This window comes from Littorina saxatilis, linkage group LG5, assembly GCF_037325665.1.
Source record: "Littorina saxatilis isolate snail1 linkage group LG5, US_GU_Lsax_2.0, whole genome shotgun sequence".
In the NCBI taxonomy this organism is placed as follows: Eukaryota; Metazoa; Mollusca; class Gastropoda; order Littorinimorpha; family Littorinidae; genus Littorina; species Littorina saxatilis.
The window spans coordinates 54335530-54341399 of NC_090249.1; positions in this window are offsets into that span (position 1 = coordinate 54335530).

Consider the following 5870-nt stretch of genomic DNA (forward strand, 5'->3'; position numbering starts at 1 on the left):
AGTCCGTCAATATTGGGGACTAATTACAGGCGATGGGTTTATGGGTCACGTGATTATATATATGAAGTCTTCTATCGCGCGCGTATCTCCAGACTCGGACTCAAGGCGCAGGGATCTATTTATGCCGTGTGAGATGGAATTTTTTACACAATACATCATGCATTCACATCGACCAGCAGATCGCAGCCATTTCGGCGCATATCCTACTTTTCACGGCCTATTATTCCAAGTCACACGGGTATTTTGGTGGACATTGTTTTATCTATGCCTATACAATTTTGCCAGGAAAGACCCTTTTGTCAATCGTGGGATCTTTAACGTGCACACCCCAATGTAGTGTACACGAAGGGACCTCGGTGTTTCGTCTCATCCGAAAGACTAGCACTTGAACCCACCACCTAGGTTAGGAAAGGGGGGAGAAAATTGCTAACGCCCTGACCCAGGGTCGAACTCGCAACCTCTCGCTTCCGAACGCAAGTGCGTTACCACTCGGCCACCCAGTCCACGTGATGTGGGGGCGGAGCCAAACATTGGTTGATACTTACTGTGTTGACATTAGTTCATTGGCCCCGCCCCAACATCATATGACTTACTAATCCATGGGCTATCATTGGTTCATGTTTCTGGCGCTAAACTATCTGACAGGTAAAGAACTATTTTGATGTGACACGTTATTACTTGGTGCAAATACGCGCAGTGTTTAAAACCACTGACTTGGCGGACAGAACTGTGCATTCTCACAATTCGACACTTACTACATCCATAATAACCACACCGTTGATCAATCGCTGAGAAATGGCACAAATGACAGTTGGGGAAAACATTCAGAAGTTGGAATGATCTTACCGAACGGCTGGCAGACTTTTCCAGAAAGAACGATTTGGTGTACGTGGTCAAATACAGTCGTGCTGTTCAACTTGCGAACAAGAATTCAAAACAGCCTTTTCCAGACGAACTGAAGTATGCATACGCAAAACTTGTGTGCAAGTACTCAGGAAAAGGACGACTCACAGGCCGAGGTGCGAAGAGGAGCAATGGGTAAGCGGATTAATATTTAGTTGCTATACTTCTTATGCGTCCTTGTCACAGATAGTAACTCGTATGAATGTTTAATATTATTTTTTTTTTTTTTTAGGTTTACAATGTTTCAACATTCATTCCAGTATCGACTGACATTTTAACGAGAGCGGAAAGTCTGTCTGTCTGTCTGTCTGTCTGTCTGTCTGTCTGTCTGTCTGTCTGTCTGTCTGTCTGTCTGTCTCTCTCTCTCTCTCTCTCTCTCTCTCTCTCTCTCTCTCTCTCTCTCTCTCTGCGCGCACTTCTTCTTCTTCTTTGTCGGACAGATTTTTCACACAAATGACCAGGAAACCAGATTACGTAAGCCGTGTCAGCTGTACCCTTTGTAAAAGTCAGCGTAGCTCGAGAACGGCATTGAAGTATTTTCGGTGTTCTTTACCTTGCCCAGGAAGCAGCGCACACTCGAGTCAAGGACGTCGTAAAATGGCCCTCGGTCAAGTTTTCACCGAGAACCATTTTATGATGTCCTTAACAATTATGTGTTAGTCGGCTTAGAATATGCGCGCAGGTTTCAAAGTTTTGATCCATTCGATTATCTCAACAGACATCCTTTGATTGTAAAGTTGAATGATGGTTGAAAATACTTAACTTGAAAGTTTCCCGCTGTGGTAGATTTTTATGGTGGTTGTCACACAGGCAGCGACGGCTTTACTTGTCGGACCCAGTTGTGCATTACCTCGCTTTTGCCTTTAATGACTGACTGACTGGCTGACTTTGGGGATTAACGTCCTCTTAGGTAACTAGGATCTATTTGGGAACATTTACTGTGATACTGTAAGAGGAGCAAGAAAAGAAAAGAATTTTTATTTTTTTTTAAATAGGGGATGAGGGGGGGGGGGGTAGATGGGGGGAGGGATGAGACCATGGAACTAGTTTTTAGAAGTTATGCAATAAAACATTTAAACATTGTAGGCTCAGACCACTTCGCCGTATTTAATCTTAGACACCGTACGTTATTAGACGCGAAAGTGCAATACTTAATGATTCGCTCAAAGCACTGTTGAAGCAACAATTTGTCTTTTGGTCGCAGATAAGGACATACTCTATCAAAACATGTGAATATACGTCTCAAGCATGACTAAACGCCCCGAAGGGCTCCGTCTAGTAACTCTATTTTTGATATCGTTTTTTAAATGTCAGCAATTTGCAATGAGGTCACCCATCATAGGTTATTAATTATTTCCATACGCCATCTAAGTGAAACGGAGGCATTTTGTATCGCTGATTTTATTTACAAACTGCTCTTGCAGCGGATCATTTGATCGGAACTAAATAAGTAAAGTGAAAATAGGTAAATAAATATATAGATGGATAAATCAGAAAACAAGATTGCAAAACATAAACACGTTCATAAAACATGTTAGTTTTCACTATTGCCGTAAACAAATTCTCTGCAAAAACATTGAAAGTCAAATACTGTTTTCGCCTCTGTTTCTTCTTGTTGTTGATTTTTTACATTAATTTTAGTCAAGTCTTGTAGATTTTATCTTTGAAATATTTGCTTTAGTGTTTCGTAACAGAATTAACTATGGTATTGTGTTGCTTAGTAGGGCCTACTTGATGCATGAATTGGCGTCTCGCAGAATTAAACGCCGCTGAGGAAGGCCTGGCAACAGGTCGAAAAGTTGGGCTGCCACTTGAAATTCTTTGTTAGGCTTTTCTTTTCCTTGATTTTGTTGACATCTCTCTCTCTCTCTCTCTCTCTCTCTTTCTCTGTGTATGTGTGTGTGTGTGTCTCTCTCTCTCTCTTTCTCTCTCTCTCTTTCTCTCTCTCTCTCTCTTTCTCTCTCTCTCCCCCTCTCTCTCTCTCCCCTTTTCTCTCTCTCTCCCCGTCTCTCTCTGTCTTTCTCTCTCTCTTTTCTCTCTCTCTCTTTTCTCTCTCTCTCTCTCTCTTTCTTTCTCTCTCTCTCTCTCTCTCTCTCTCTCTCTCTCTCTCTCTCTTTCCCTGCCTCACAAACACAAATACACACGCACTAACACACACAAAGCAGCACGCTGGGATGCGGCAAATAGGGTAAGGCAGACTGGGATACGGCAAGTTGGGAGAGGCAGGATGGGATGCCGCCAACGCATCTAGCAGTGCAAATTCTACAGGGTGGTGGGGGGGGGGGGGCGTTCTTTTAAATCAAGTTTTGCCCAGTTTTGATTTTGCCGGTTTTGGTAATCCTACATTCCTCCGTGCGACAGCGGACTAAATGCGCATTTAAAACTATTTAGATGTTTTGCTTAAATTTTGACTTGGAGCGAAATAAATTAAAACATCTTGTTCGTTGTGCTTTTGTTTTAAATTAAAGAGTATTCCATTTCTAAATTAAATATCACTTGCCTGTTAGCTCTTTATTGTTGTTGCAATAGTTGTATATACTTGGAAGAAAAAAAAAGCATACAACGAGACAGTTATGGTAGCCAAAGAAGCAAATATGAATAAGAGACCTTCCTCCGTTTTTACGTTTTACTGACAGATGACTCAATTCGTCATCAATGACTTGTTATTGGCGCCACAAAGCCAAGAACTCACCCTTTTTTCTCCGGCGAGTATGACTCCAGGGCGTAACTCCACACACTCAGATTTGTTCAAGTGGTCAGTATTCCCAATGGGTAGGGAGGGGGGGCATGAAACCTGCTTAAGTGTGCCAGGTAACGTGTCACTATTTCAAGAAAACAAAACACCACAAAAGCTTCTTGTGTGATTAAAGAATTACTCAAGCGAGCGATAAGTGTGTGATCACATCCGTTCTGTACCCCAGGACAGCTTTAGAGAATGCGTCATACTCATTCAGCTATTTCCTTGTTCATGATCGAAAAGAATGGAAAGCTCCAAAACAAAAACAATCTTTGGAACTTTAAGCAAAGGGTTCTCTGAAGTTTCAACAATCATTTCAAGATATTGCCTTGACCGGGGAAAGATAACATAGATGGGTAAAAGCCGTCAAATATTTCATGAACTGATACACGTAAAATTGACGGGTGTAAGCCAGCAAATATTGTATGGACTATAAAAGCCTAAAAAGGAAGAACAGTGTTCTTGTTACGGCGATGACCTTAAAGGTTATCTCACAGAATGTTGTTTGAAACCCAACAGAAACAAATAAAAACAAAAACAAAAAGGTCAGACATTTAACGTAAGAGTTTAGAATATGATGCTTCGAAAAACTTATTGAATTAGTTATACATGTATACATCTGTTGAAGGCTTCTCGGTACCGTAAATATAAAAGAAGGCGAACATTCAAAGAACTATTGAGGTAGGGGTCCAAATCAAAAGTAACGAAATTGCCTTACTTTTGTTCTTAACCAATATACATTCAACATTTAATATACATGCCAAGCGTTTCAAGGGTGCTGCCAATTGTTTCTTTCAGCATTTGTTGAACATTTATTAACACTGTTTCTACAAGTAGACCCAAATTGATTTAGTCTTAAATTCCAACACAACGGGTTTTTTCTATACTGCATTTTACGTTTGACAAGAAACCTGATTTAGACCACCCAGATACGGTATTTGCAAAATATTTATCTCTTTTATATCATTTTTTCCAAAATTGTTGTTTATGAAATCGAAAATCACATCAAAAAATGTCACTATTCGATGTTCCCTCACTAATCTGGGTGTGAAGGGTTTTCTTGAAGCAGACACCGGGGCTTGCTAAACGATTGCCGCTTAAGCGGAGGGGAGTCAAGCGTGATTAAGTGCCTGGCCTGCCAATTGACACCTACCGGCGAAAACACACAATAGGCCACAAGGAAGTTTTCTTTTGTCGGAGAACAAGGAAGAGGCATGCTGGCTGTCTCTGGATCATAATTATGTAGACTATCTTTGAATATGTCCGAGTTTGTTTATGTTTGAGAAGGAGTACGCACAAGACAGACAGACAAGCAAATAACATAATTATAGACACTAAACAATCTAAGTAGTAAATGGATTTATGCTGATCTGTATGTGAGCAGCACACGTCTTCAGATGTCTATAAAAAGATGTATGAGCAACTGCAGAACTAAAACATGCAGAATATTATGAAGCATCGATTGGAGATAACTATTGCGAGCATGACCAAAATGTGAAATCATGTTTTTGACAGTTTTGAACTGCCAAAATGAAGTGAGGAAATGGAGTTTATCTTTTAAGCATTGCAAGGGGTTCTAGAACAGTCCGAGGGGGTATTGGGAGATAAGTGTTACCATACATGATGTACCTCAATCAACATTAGACATTCAGTGACTTTAAAACAGCCCTTACAGGCATGATCAGCGCGTTTTCCATGGATGATTGCGTTCATGTCTTTGATGAATTTGTCTCGACATTGCGCGTGTGTAACTTCACAACGAAGGGGTTAATTTGTCCAGTACTTTGAGTTTAAGAAATAATTGTTATGGTCATATTTGTTGTGCAAAAACTTCAGTTCGACCATTTTACACAGTTTTGAATGTTTATTTATTTATTTATTTATTTATTTATTTATTTATTTATTTATTTATTTATTAAGGAGATTTCTATAGCGCATAACGAAAAGCACTATGCGCTTTACAATATCACTAAGTATAAGCACACGCAAACATACTCTGATTAAATAGAACTTAGTTTAGCAAGACATACTAAGAACACTAAACATTTGAGTTCATGCAAAAATTGAGAACTAAATTAAATACTGGACAAGCGATTTAAATAAGCTTAAGGCCTACACCAACTGCAATGGGCTAATTCAAATACAAAAGTTTAGTTAACTATAAAAGGCAGTGCATAAAACTCCATAATCCTAAGAGGGTCAAACAAATAAGAAACATAAGACTAGATAG